Source organism: Pleurodeles waltl, chromosome 6, assembly GCF_031143425.1.
Source record: "Pleurodeles waltl isolate 20211129_DDA chromosome 6, aPleWal1.hap1.20221129, whole genome shotgun sequence".
Taxonomy (NCBI): domain Eukaryota; kingdom Metazoa; phylum Chordata; class Amphibia; order Caudata; family Salamandridae; genus Pleurodeles; species Pleurodeles waltl.
The window spans coordinates 28,512,084-28,526,122 of record NC_090445.1 but is presented as its reverse complement, the minus strand read 5'-3'; the positions used below and the strand labels follow the sequence as shown (position 1 = coordinate 28,526,122).

Sequence of the window (14,039 nt, the reverse complement as noted above, 5' to 3'; positions counted from 1 at the left end):
GTATGGACTCACCCATGCCCCATGCACATCCATGCATTCCACCCTCTCCACCCGTGTGTCCCCTGTATAAACCCACCCATGCCCCAGGCATTCCACCCTGTCCACCCGTGTATTCCCTGTATACACCCATGCCCCATGCACACCAAAGCACTCCACCCTGTTTACCCTTGTGTCCTCTGTATACACCCACCCGTGCCCCCCACATGTTTAACCGTGTGTTCCTTGTATACACCCACCCGTGTGTCCCCTGTATACATCCACCCATGCATCCCACATGTTTAACCGTGTGTCTCCTGTATACACCTACCCGTGCACCCCACATGTTTAACCGTGTGTCCCCTGTATACACCCAACCCCACAATGTTTAACCCCCGTGTCCTCTGTATACGCCCACCCATGCTCCCCCTACTATGTTACGCATGTACCCCTTGTATACACCTCCATGATCCCCACGAGGAGCACCCTGCCCATGCCCCCCCCCCCCCCCGCACCTCCTTACCCTCTCTTGGAGTCCCTCCAGCGGGGGGTGCGCGGAGCTGCCCCTCCCTCCGGTCAATCATGCCTGGCAGTCCTGGGGGTACATGATATCACCATCTTGTGCCCCCCACTCTGCGGTCCCTAGAAGTTAAGAGCAAGATGAGGGGCGCTCTGATCCACAGCCCTTCCGGCACACGCCCTCCCTGCAGAAGACTGAACTTCGGTGTGAGTGAAGGTCCCCTCCAGCGTCCACCGCTGCGAAGACCCCCAGTGTCCGCTTAGGGTGGGAACTCTGAGACGCCCCGCCTGCTTTCCTCGTGGGTGGGGCCCTCAGTGTCCCTGTGGGGAGGGTGATGCCGCCCTGGGCGCCTTCTTGCCCTGGTACTCCTCCGTGTACTCCGAGGACCCTCGCGAGGTGATGCCCTCCTGGCGGGCTGTTCCTCAGTGTCCTCCTGGTGTGATGCCCTGTGGGAGGTTGTGACGCCCTGGCGCCCCCCTGAGAGACGTCCCAGGTCTCTCGTAGCGCTTTATCCTGTATCCTGTGGAGGCGCTGCTGCCCTGGCACTCTTGGGCGCTGTCTCACGATGCTCTTTAGGAGTTATCCACCGGTCTACTCGTGAGGTGTCCAGTCCAGCAGGACCCAAGCTGGTCCCGGCCAGGGGGCACGAAGGTCCTGGCAAAGGCACGGAGGCCTCACTCAGGGCGCACGGAGTTCCTAGTCGAGGCACACGGGGTCCCCAGTCAGGGCGCACTAGGACCTCAGCCAGGGCGCACGAAAATCTCAACCAGAGCGTTCGGATGCCCTAGTTGGGGAACAAGGGGGTCTCCGCCAGGACGCAGGGAAGTCCTAGTCAGGGCGCACGGAGGTCCCAGTCAGGGCGCACGGGGATTCCAGGCACGGGTGTACGAAGCTTCTAGTCAGAGGACACCGACATATTCTTAAGAGCGCACGTGGGTCCCATCCAAGGCTCCCGGAGCTTTCATCCAAGGCGCACGGAGACCCCACAGTCAGGGCGCACGGAGGTCCCAGTCAGGGCGCACAGGGACCTCAGTCGGGGCGCACGGATTTCTCATTCACGGCGCACGGAGGTACTAGTGGGTGTACAAGGGGTTGCTAGTCAGGGCGCATGTGGGTCCCAGTCAGGGAGCGCCAAGGTCCTACTCAGGGCACGCGGGGGTCCCAGGCCAGGGTGACTGAATCTTCTGGTCAGAGCGCAGGGACATCGCCTTAAGAGCGCACGGGGTCCGCGCCTAGGCTCGGAGGTTTCAGCCAAGGCGCACACAGACCCCACCAACAAGGCGTCCGGAGTCCCAACCAGGGCGCACGAAGATCCCAGTCAGGGCGCACGGGGGTCCCAGTCGGGGAGCCCGTAGGTCCCAATCAAGGCGCACGGAGGGCTCAGGTCCCAGCTACGGCACACGGAGTCCCCACCAGCTCCAGAGAGGTCCAAAGGAGGGGCTCCCCGCCCTGCTGCAGCCCGGGGACTGGTGCCGCTCTCTCCTACCGCTCCAGCCTCCGAAGGAGCCCAAATCCTCTGCCCATCACTTGCAATAAGACTCCGGCGTTGATCTCGCTCCTGAGCCGGCTGCGTAACTTCCTCTGAGCCGGAGTACAGTGCGCCGCGCCACAGACGGCCGCGTGCTCTTAAAGGGCCAGGCGGGGGGTGGGAGGCAGGGATGGGGAAGGAGGGACGGGACGCTGGGAGAGGGAGAGGGCGACAAAGTGAGAGAGAGAGAAGAACGGAGGGACCAGAGAGCGAGGGACGGGGAAAGGAGCCAAAGACTGAGAAAGGGACCGCCTGATGGCTAGAAGGAAACAGGGCGAAGGAGGGAACGTGAGAAGGGAGAGAAGTTTGGTGGGTTGGGGGAGGGGACGAGGGGAAGATGCTGAAAGAGGAAGAAAGGGGACACTGGATGAACACGAGAAAAAAGGTGAGAGGGGAGTGGAGAGATGGATGGGTGACAAGGTGAGGAGGGCTGTGTGCACAGGTGTGTGTGATGGGGAGGGAAGGAAGAAACCTGGGGAGAAGGGGCGAGTAGGGGGTGTCTTAGGAGATAGATACAGAAGGAAACAGAGGGTCAGAAAAGAGAGGGGAAAAGGAGGGGAGAGATCGGTGGTGACGGAGAGAGGAGGGAGCGCAGAGAGATGTGGTGAAGTAGGGAGATGGATTATCTAAAGAGGGAAGGCACTGAGAGAAATGTGGTGGAGGGTAACTGTGAAACTTTGGGGAGAGAGAGAGACAGAGAGGAGTGTGGTACGTGGAGAGAAGGGAAGTATTGGGCGGAAAGGCGGCTGCGAGCGGATGGATGGCGGAAGGGAGGAGGGAGGGAGAGACGGATTGGGAGGGAAGCGGGCGTGACCCGAGTGAGAGACGAGAGGGGAAGTGAGATATTTTTGGAGAGAAAGGAGGATGCGCGGAGCGGGGCAGGGGAAGTAATTCCTGGAGAAAAGAAAAGAAAGAATAGAGGAAGGTGGGGCAAAGGGAGGGAAGAGGGAGGCGGGGGAGGAGAGGGGAACAGAGACACGTTTGGAAGAGAGGCAGATGCAGGGTGAGGACCAAGAGAAGGAGAGATAGATAGATAGATAGATAGATAGATAGATAGATAGATAGATAGATAGATAGATAGATAGATAGATAGATATGAGGGGAGGAGAGGTAGAGGGGGAGTGAGGGGGAGGAGAGACAGAGAAATGGGGAGAGAGGAGATAGATAGATAGATAGATAGATAGATAGATAGATAGATAGATAGATAGATAGATAGACAGATACATAGATTGACAGATAGATAGATATGAGGGGAAGAGAGGGAGAGGGGGGTGATGGGGAGGAGAGACAGAGAGATGGGAAGAGAGGAGATACCTAGATAGATAGATAGATAGATAGATAGATAGATAGATAGATAGATAGATAGACAGATACATAGATTGACAGATAGATAGATATGAGGGGAAGAGAGGGAGAGGGGGGTGATGGGGAGGAGAGACAGAGAGATGGGAAGAGAGGAGATACCTAGATAGATAGATAGATAGATAGATAGATAGATAGATAGATAGATAGATAGATAGATAGATAGCGGGATGTGAAGAATCCGGAGAGAGGAGAGCTCCAGTTGATTCTGACTTTCACACGGAGCAGGTTTCAGCACCTGGCGGCGGACAGCTCCAGCAGCTCCCGCACCGTGTGCTCTGCGGCAGCAACAGCGCCCTGGTCACAGCGCTTCACCCCACCGCGTCCTGTCCACCCTGTGGTATGATGACTCTATCTACAGCCCCCACCATACACCGAACGGCCTCGTGGCGCTTGAATAGTATCTTCACCCTCTCATGTTATGGGCTTCGAAAGGACGGAATGATGATGTACCTTTGGGAAAATAACTAACCAAGAAAGGAATGGAACATATAAAGCGCTTTGACTCTTGGAAAAAACGTGGCACGTGCTAATAAACAGCACGAGGAAGTAAATAGTTGACCCTGCTGAGCTCAAGCCTCAAGTTCCACATTTCTGAAGCAGCCGGGCAATCCACTGAGCTACCCTCACGCCGAAGACACCCCCCCCCCCCCCCCGCCCTCCCCACCGTCGTGAGCTGCACCCCGAATGCAGCGCTTGTCAGCAACATCCCCTCCCTGGCAGACTACGTAGTTATAGCTTCTAAGACAACTCTAAGGCTTTGGTGACCTACCCACCCCCCGGTTGCGACCCCCACCCGGCAGGACAGTGCAGTCCATGGCAGGTTTGGTTGCCCCCCGAACATCTCTGCTTCCATATTTTCTACCATCCCCTGTTTCTTCTGTCTTTATTTGGCCTCTGCTTTCAAGGGATGAGACATACCAGGCCTGCTGTGCGTGGGCTGAGGGTGGGGGTGTTCACAGACGCCTCTGCGCTTCTGGGTGTCATATGGGGTGAGATGCTGCGCCGATGCCCCCCCTAGCGCAGTCGGGGCTGGGGGGCAGGGGGTTGGACTCTGTCCTCAGATTAGGCCCCCACGCGTGCACTACTGAAGGTTTGGGGGAGGTATGGTCACACATAAGATGTGAATGTTCCCAAATCCAAGCCAATCCTGGAAAAGGTCACGTGACTTGTAACCCTCACCAGAGGCGACATTGGCCGACGCACGAGGGTCAGGAAGAGACCAGGGCTTTCCTTATGTCTCAAGTTTAGGGTGAGGTTTACTGTTTGCAGTCAGGGCGAGGGTACGGGTTCGACCAGGCCACCTTTCATCACACCACGTCACCCACCCCACGATAGGCGACCCTGCCTCCTTTAGAAACCGCCCAAGCATGAGCCTCGGACAGTCTTCTGTCCAGACCCCGCCATCTCTGAGTCTGAGACGAGGCTCTTCCCCTGCTCCCATCTACACAGGGACGTGTCAAGGTCTGGGCAAAGTGGGCTCTGGCCCCGGGCCCCAGCCATCAGGGGCCCCGGATAGAGCCAGCTCTGTTCCGCAGAGTCCCTTGCCCTGGTGACTTTGAATAATTCTTACAACAGATTTGAATGTGAGTCATGTGTGAGAGTCTATTACAGACATTTTGCAGAGAAATGTTATGTTTATGTTTCATGCAACATCCATAAAAACGTTTCTTTTAGATCCAAACAGGACCTCACATATAAGAAATGGGGGTGTCACAGAGATTTTATATATAGTAACATTACTGAGCCCCGCTGTTTTATAATACTGAAATACTCATCAATCTCCCTTGACACTAGAGGTAAACACATATAGAATTTGCACCAATGTGCCTGTGCACTGTCAGTGAACTGGCCAAAGAGGGCATGAAATAAGCTGAAACGTGATCATAAATTAAAAGGTGTTCCGAACAGGGGCCCCCAAAATACGTTTGGCCCAGTGCCCCCCAAATGCTTAAGATGTCCCTGCATCTATAACTCTCTCCGCCTTTCATCAACTGGTCACTGGGTCCAGCGAGTCAGCAGGCTAAACCCTTATGGCTAAACTGGCCCCAGACCTCCTGACACCAACCTCAGGAACACCCTGGCCACATGTAGTGGCCACCACATCACCTACACACCGCTTAAGCAGCCCGTGTCCACTCGGAATCCAAAACAAACCCTTGACTCTGGACCAGCGGTTCTCAACCTTTTGACTTCTGTAGACCCCCATTGAAAAATTACTAGAATCCGGGAGCGCCCTACCGAGTCATTATTGGGGTTTGGGGGTCCCCGGCCTAAACAATCTCTATGATTGAACTTCAAAACAGTATATAAAAATATAGAAACCAGTATACACAAAACGAATGCTTAAATATGAAATATTTTGTTTAATTCACTTCAAATATAGACAAAATTTTCACAATTCTATTTCGTCTTCATTGTTTGTTTTTACTTTACTATTTGAAGGCATTATTTTTTTCATATTTTTTACATTTGCAAATAGTTGCGGTCTCCAGGGTCAGGCCTCACGGGCCCCCAGGGATCTTCAGAACGCAGACCACTGCTCTAGACCTTGGAAACATCTTTCAAGTGAACGTGTTTCAAGAACAATCATCCGCCTCCTTCCCCTCAGAAGCAAAAGTATCATTAAAACACTTTCACCAATGGGTAACCAAAACGTTCAACACAATCTATTCTCTCAAAACAACACAGCTAAGACCACACCAAAGGAAGGTCAGCACTGATATAAAACAAAGAAATAAATCAGATACCACAAAGGAAATGAAGAAAAACAAACAACCACACTGTCAAAAAGCACCTCCAAAGACAGAAAGTAACTCAAAGAACCTCCAAAAACATGCCAAAAATATTTTAATACACTCATCACATCACTCATGCCACATGCCCTACGAGGGAACAGCTGAAGATAGTCAATGAACTTCACAACACTGGCAGCACCACAACATACATGAAACACTCCCAGAAATCCTGTGATGCTTCAGCAAAACACTTCACTGACAAAGCAGCCAAACTTGAATCTAACTTAACTCTAACTCTAACTTAAAGGCAAGCGGCAGAAACCAACCACCTCCTCGCAACCAAAACAGACTACCTAAAACCCACAGCAACACAAAAAGACGAAGTACGGAATGAGGAACATTGTCAAACACTCACCCCCAGCCACAGATCTGGGTTGAATCCATTGTTTATTTGCTCATCATGCCACCCCAGTTTGGACCCAAACGGCCGTTGCACCCCCCCGGGACACTATGTGTGATACGGTCCCTGCTGAGGTGTGGTAACCATCTACCAGCAGTCTGCAGCAGCAATAGATTTACTGTGTGAAGCTTCCCCCTATATCGGCTGAGAAAACAAAACCAGGCAAAACAGAAGCAATCCAATGGCCAACTGATGACCAATGGAAGACTGTGGGAGTAATGTGTGGAAGATATTGGAAGAGGTTTAAAGTCCGGGGAACTGGACAGCCACCAGTACCTACCAAGTAGAACCCAAAAAATCTATTCCAGATTAATGTACCTGACAGAAGAAAGGTATCAGCAGGACTCTTTAAAATTCACAGGAAGTGGGGTCTCCCCTACAGTGAAGCTATGTCACCATTAAACCAATCTCTACTATGAACTGATGACCTGCTGCGTACAACAAATTGACTACAGCAGAGAAATATCCCAGCAGGCAGTCTGCATGAGGATTGGCCCAGCCAAGGGATTCCTTACCCTCCCCCCGTGCAGTGGTGCTTGAACAATTTTCAGAGAAGGGTTCTGCCATCAATGTTACATCCCTGAGATCAGAGGGACTGTGAAAAATTCAAGCGTCAAATGAGCTATGCCCATTCATGAGTAGGGGTTTAGTATGTAGCTAGTTGTGCATTTTGGAGCACACTGTCTCAAATATGTTACCGATGCATGGTGTGGTAGCCACTCATTTACAGACCACACAATCTCTGTTGAAGTGCCACAACATGTGCAGACAAACAGTTTTGCTGATAAAACTATAAGGCACACAGACCATGATGTGTGGAAAACGGGTTTCAGCAAATATTTGGCATTTGCGCATCACCAAGTAAGGTGCCTTGATTTTATTTGAGCCCATTAAAATCTTTATTTCCATCACACTTCAGAATCACAAAAAACACTTCATTTGTGGTTTCCTAACTGCTAATATATTTTGGAATGGATGCACACTTCATTTATAGGTATTTAAATGTTGTTCTGTGTTAGAAAAAAATGCCATCCTGCAGACTTTCCTTTCACACCATTAAGACTATCAGTTAGTTCATTATACAAGTTCCACTCACTTTGGAGTCGGAAAAAGTAAACACCAATCTCCATGTTAAAAGAATATTTGGCAGAAGAAATAGCCTGATATTTGACCTCTGTCTTTGAACACACAAGAAATGAAAGAAGACAATAACAAACTTTAATAAGACAAACTTTAAAGTCTTATTTATTGCTCACTCACCTTTAGAAATAAAGCACAATTATTTTGGGTAGCCTGCAGCACCCCTGTACCCCCTCATCCAGTGCCTATATCCTCCTAGAAATCACCACTGTCCACCCCCCTCACGATTCCTGGGAGACCAGCAAAATATATTTCCACACATTAAAAACACACTGGACAATGTAGACACCCCCACTTCCTCCTCACACCCAGAAATGAACCCCATCTACGGTAAATTTCAGTCTGTCTTATGTCCCCACTGAGGCATCGAAACGACCCAGGTGAACACACAACAGAACAACCACCATGCAGGAAGCGAGGATCTGCACCTTTGTACTATCTGATCGTTCTTCATCCTGGTCAGGATGAAGGAATATTGATAAGACGACTGAAAGGCATGAATGGCGTGCCATGCCTGGCCTTGATTGGGTCAACATCATTCGAGGACATCCAGGAATGTCTCTTCTTTCTTCTCTTGAGCAACAAAGTGAACTTCATAGTGTCACAAGGTTCACCCAATTTGGCCAAATTCTAGATGCATGCAAAAGTCACTATGGCCTGTACACCGATGGCACCCAGATTCAACTGAGAATCTGTGAAGGGTTTGGACACCAGCAGCATGTTTTTGACTCCCTCAACACCCAGTTGGATAGAGCTCAAGGTCTCGCTTAAGTTGTCCAAATCTGACGTCTTCTTGGTCCCCAGATGTGCCCACACTTATTGTTCAATTGGCCTTACGCGTTGGTCATCTTTAATTGCAACCAAGGAGATGTCACCTCCATGAACCAAAGGCAAGGAGGAGACCAATGATGCATTCCATCACTTGCAGCTTTCTTGGGGGGTCCTTCTCCTGCTGATAATATCTCACAAGAGTGTTCTGGTGAGAGGAGTGTTGATGTCCTGCTTGGTCCTCTCTACTGTCAAGTGCACCGCCTTCTGAGCTACATCATCGACTAACCTACACATGATCTAGGGCCACGTGACTTACAAAGTCTTTAGATTGATGGCCTCACCGAGTATTAAAATACTATACTGCAGCCTGAGATGAACATAGCACCGCTCCAGATGCTCCGCATTGCCCACAAGTCCTGCAAGGCCTCATTTGGAAGATACTCAGACTCCACCAAGCGACCAGATGACTAAGGTCATCACTCATCGGAAGACATCCCAGAGGTTCCGGGGCAGATCTTTTCCTAACTAGGTTCATGCCTCTGGATGTTCTTGTCCATAAATATCCAAATGAAAGAAGATGTTTCGATTAGGGCAGGTGGTAAACACACACTTCTTACCCTTAACTGTGAACCTGACCTTCTCCTAAAAACTTGAGGACTCAGTGATCCACAAACAGTGAGGGATGATGGAACGAAAATCTAGTTGCAAAACATTTTTGCTACCATAAAAGATTTTTAATAACCGGACTATGCACTAATAGGTAGGTTCTTAAAAATCCTAATCGTAGTGGGTCGCACTCCAACCAACATCATCAACATAAATGAGGTATGTCACAAACTGAATTGTGTGCGATTGATGGAAATCATGTGGATAGTGGCCGGCAGTGGTAAGCAGACCACCATATCTGAAAATACTTCTTAATAAAGCAAACACTTTTGTTTAAATCAATTCTTTTCCTTAAAGGAAACTGGACTGTGTTTAAAAATAAAAGTGTCCTTTTTTTGTTTGTTTAACAGTTGGCAGTATTCCCATGGACCACTGCCTATTCTCTAACAAACTTTTTTTTTCATCGAAAAGGGGGAGGAGTCTGGGACCCCTCCCCTTTTACGGATAGGATAGGAAGAGCTTGTATGGGAGAGAATGGCCTAAGGCCTGGCAAATCAGCCCTTCCCGTCCAAGGCACGCTGAGTCAGCAACACAATGACATCACTGCCTAGTGTCACTGTTGCACCTGTGCCTTTAAGGATCACATTGAAAAAAGTCCCCTATATATAGGGAGCATGGTTGTTGCTTCGGTAATTCACAGTATGCAGCCATGACTCATATTTTGCCGGTTCTGTAGAAAGCAGAGATGTGCCTTTTACAGAAGAATTAAATGCAAAATGTATTTACACAACAAGTAGACAGTAAGCAAAACTTTTCTGCCAAGGTGTGAAAGTTGTCCCTTTAAATACTGTCTTCCTAGAAACAGCTGCTCAGTTTCACACCCTTCCAGTAAGGGCCTTTATTGAATGGCATCTGACTGCAGGTGAAATTGGACAAATTTGGAGAATCATTTTCACAACAGCTTAAGGTTTTTGGGGGCCCTGAGCTCAAACACATTTTCAAATCAAATCAAATCATTAGCATTTATAAAGTGCGCTACTCACCCGTGCGGGTCTCAAGGCGCTAGGAACAAAGGGGGTGGTTATCGCTGCTCGAACAGCCAGGTCTTTAGGAGTCTCCGGAAAGCGGAGTGGTCCTGGGTGGTCCTGAGGCTGGTGGGGGGGGAGTTCCAGGTCTTGGCCGCCAGGAAGGAGAAAGATCTCCCACCCGCCGTGGAGCGTCGGATGCGAGGGACGGCGGCGAGTGCGAGGCCAGAGGAGCGGAGGGGGCGGGTGGGGACGTAGAAGTTGAGCCGTCTGTTGAGGTATTCCGGTCCCTTGTCGTGGAGGGCTTTGTGTGCGTGGGTGAGAAGTCGGAAGGTGATCCTTTTGCTGACTGGGAGCCAATGCAGGTGTCTCAGGTGTGCGGAGATGTGGCTGTTGCAGGGTACGTCGAGGATGAGGCGGGCTGAGGCGTTTTGAATGCGTTGCAGGCGATTTTGGAGTTTGGCGGTGGTCCCAGCGTAGAGGGTGTTGCCGTAGTCCAGGCGGCTCGTGACGAGGGCGTGGGTCACGGTTTTTCTGGTGTCGGCAGGGATCCAGCGGAAGATCTTGCGGAGCATGCGGAGGGTGAGGAAGCAGGCGGAGGACACGGCGTTGACTCGCTTGGTCATGGTGAGAAGGGGGTCCAAGATGAAGCCGAGGTTGCGGGCGTGGTCTGCGGGGGTCGGTGTGGTGCCGAGGGCCGTGGGCCACCAGGAGTCGTCCCAGGCGGACGGGGTGTTGCCGAGGATGAGGACTTCAGTTTTTTCAGAGTTCAGCTTTAGGCAGCTGAGCCTCATCCAATCTGTGACGTCCTTCATACCCTCTTGTAGGTTGGTCTTGGCGCTGGCGGGGTCCTTGGTGAGGGAGAGTATAAGTTGGGTGTCGTCGGCGTAGGAGGTGATGATGATGTCGTGCTTGCGTACGATGTTAGCGAGGGGGCTCATGTAGACATTGAAGAGTGTCGGGCTGAGTGATGAGCCTTGAGGTACGCCGCAGATGATCTCAGTGGGTTCTGAGCGAAACGGAGGGAGGTAGACTCTTTGGGAGCGGTTTACGAGGAAGGAGGCGATCCAGTCCAGGGCCTGGTCTTGGATCCCGGTGGAGCGGAGGCGGGTGATTAGGGTGCGGTGACAGACGGTGTCAAAGGCAGCCGAGAGGTCAAGAAGAATGAGGGCGACTGTTTCACCGTTGTCCATCAGGGTTCTGATGTCGTCTGTGACTGAGATGAGGGCGGTTTCAGTGCTGTGGTTGGTTCGGAATCCGGTCTGTGAGGGGTCGAGCAGGTTGTTGTCTTCCAGGAAGGTGGTCAGCTGTTTGTTGACGGTCTTCTCTATTACTTTGGCTGGGAAAGGCAGAAGGGAGATGGGACGGAAGTTTTTCAGGTCGCTCGGGTCAGCCGTAGGTTTCTTTAGTAGGGCGTTGACTTCGGCGTGTTTCCAGCATTCGGGGAAGGTAGCAGAAGAAAAAGAAGAGTTGATGACGGTCTGGAGGTGCGGGGCGATGATGTTGTCGGCTTTGTTAAAGATGAAGTGCGGGCAGGGGTCCGAAGGGGCGCCGGAGTGGATAGAGTTCATGATGGATTTGGTTTCTTCCGTGCTGATGTGGGTCCAGTTGTTGAGGGTGATGGTCGGGGATGTGGGTTCGGTGGTGTTAGGTTGGGTCTGGTGTCCGAAGCTGTCGTGGAGGTCGCTGATCTTGCGATGGAAGAAAGTGGCGAGGGATTCGCATAGATCCTGTGAGGGCGTGACGGCGTTGGCGTTGGCGCTGGGGTTGGAGAACTCCTTGACGATGCTGAAGAGTTCTCTGCTGTTGTGGCTGTTTTTGTCCAGTCTGTCGGTGAAAAAATTCCTTTTGGCAGTGCGGATCAGGTGGTGGTGTTTGCGGGTAGCGTTCTTGAGGGCGGTCATGTTGTCAGCGGTGCGGTCCTTGCGCCAGGCTTTCTCAAGTGCGCGACAAGTTTTCTTTGATTCTTTGAGGGTGTCAGAGAACCAGAGGGGTTTCTTGGTGTTGTTCTGTCGCTGCGAGCGTTTGAGGGGAGCAAGGTTGTCTGCGCAGTTGGAGATCCAGTTTGTGAGGTTGAGGGCTGCGACGTTGGGGTCGGTGGTGAGGGTGGGTTGGTTGGCGGCGAGTGCGGCAAAGAGTTGCTCTTCAGGGATCTTGTTCCACTGTCGGCGAGGGATGGGTTGAGTGCGGAGGTGGCGGGTCTCGCGTCGGAATGTGAAGTGGACGCAGCTGTGGTCGGTCCAATGAAGGGCGGAGGCGTGGCTGAAGAAGACGTGTTTGCTGGCGGAGAAGATAGGGTCGAGTGTGTGTCCGGCGATGTGGGTGGCAGTGTTCACCAGTTGTTTGAGGCCGAGGTTGGCGAGGTTGTCGAGCAGGGTGGTGGTGTTGGGGTCGTTGTTTTGTTCCAGATGGAAGTTGAGGTCGCCTAGGAGGATGTAGTCCGGTGAGGCGAGGGCGTGCGGGGAGATGAAGTCGGCGATGGTGTCGCTGAAAGGGGCGCGAGGTCCGGGAGGACGGTAGACGAGGGATCCTCTGAGGGTGGTCCTCGGGTCGGTGCGAATCTGAAAATGCAGGTGTTCAGCGGCAAGAGGGGAGTCTTCAGTGGAGGTGGTGACGCTGATGGAGTCTTTGAAGACGATGGCGATGCCTCCTCCTACTTGGTTGGTGCGGTCTTTCCTGGAGATCTTGTAGCCTTCGGGGATGGCGGTGGCGATGTCTGGAGCAGAGGAGGCGTTCATCCAGGTCTCCGTGATGAAGGCGACGTCCGGTGCTTTGGAGTCTAGGAGGTCCCAGAGTTCAACGGCGTGTTTGTGAGCGGAGCGAGCGTTGACTAGGATGCACTTGAGGTGGTTGATGGCGCGTGGGCTTGTGGTCGTAGTTGTTGCGTGGTGGAAGATGCGTTTGCAGGAGTTGCAGGCGAAGGGTCCATGGGTGCGTTTGGAGTGAGCTTGGAAGCAGGTGTTGGAGCGTCCTGGGTTGAGGGCATGGAGGGTGGTGGGGTCATAGCGGATCATCGGGGCTTGGGAGCGCTGGGGACCAGGGGTCATGTCGCTGGGCGCGGGCCAGGCGCGGACGGGCGCAGACGGGCATGCCTCTGGCGCGCCAGCGGCGCGCTCGCGCAGCGGCCGCCATATGAGGTAGGAGGGGGGGGAGGAGTCAGCTGGGGGCGAATGGGAGCTGGGGGGCGGGGGCGTGCAGGAGGTCGCGGCGGGAAAGCGCGAGGGAGGGGGGGGACAGGTAAAGTGAGAAGAGCTGGGGGAGGGGGGTTTAAGGGTGGAGGGGGGAGAGTGTTAGGAGGTTTAGGAGATTAGGGAGAAAGATAGGTGTAGGGTTGTGAAGATAGGGGAGGGGGGGTTGTAGAGGTGGGTGAGGGTGAGAGGTAGAGTGAGGGGATAGGAAGATAGGTAATAGAGGGGGTGGCGGGAGGGGGGAGAGATAGAGAAATAGGTAGAGAGAAAAGGTAGATAGAGAAATCGATAGATAGGGAAAAAGATAGAGAGATAGGAAGATAGGAAGATAGGAGGAGGTGGAGAGTGAGGGAGTTGGATAGTGGGATAGAGAGATGGAGAGATAGGTAGATAGGAGGAGTGAGGGAGGTAGAAAGTGAACGGGTTAGATAGGGGAGATTGAGGGGGGGATGCGAGTGGGGGAGGGGGATGAGGCAGGAGCAGGAGGGCAGGCGCGGGGAGAAGAGGACGGAGGAGGCAGAAGAGCCGAAGGCAGAAGACAAGAAGACAAGAAGAAAAGAAGAACAGAAGAAAAGAAGAACAGAAGAGCAGAAGACCGGAAGGACTGAAGACCGGAAGAGCAGAAAACCGGAAGAGCAGAAGACACACAGAAGAACACAGAAGAACAGAGAGGAGTACAGAAGAACAGAGAAGAATACAGAAGAACACAGAGGAAGACAGAAGAA

At 52.3% G+C, this 14,039-nt stretch overlaps 1 protein-coding gene across 2 annotated transcripts in view; it reads right to left on the bottom strand.

Moving 5' to 3' along the window:
• Positions 1–2,153, bottom strand: part of NTNG2 (netrin G2) — a 447,915-nt gene extending 445,762 nt beyond the window's left edge. For both annotated transcript variants that reach the window (XM_069237102.1, XM_069237103.1), the window contains exon 1: positions 500–2,153. The gene's annotated coding sequence lies outside the window, so the exon portion shown is untranslated. The remainder of the gene's footprint in view (positions 1–499) is intronic.
• Between the last annotated feature and the right edge of the window lie 11,886 nt (positions 2,154–14,039).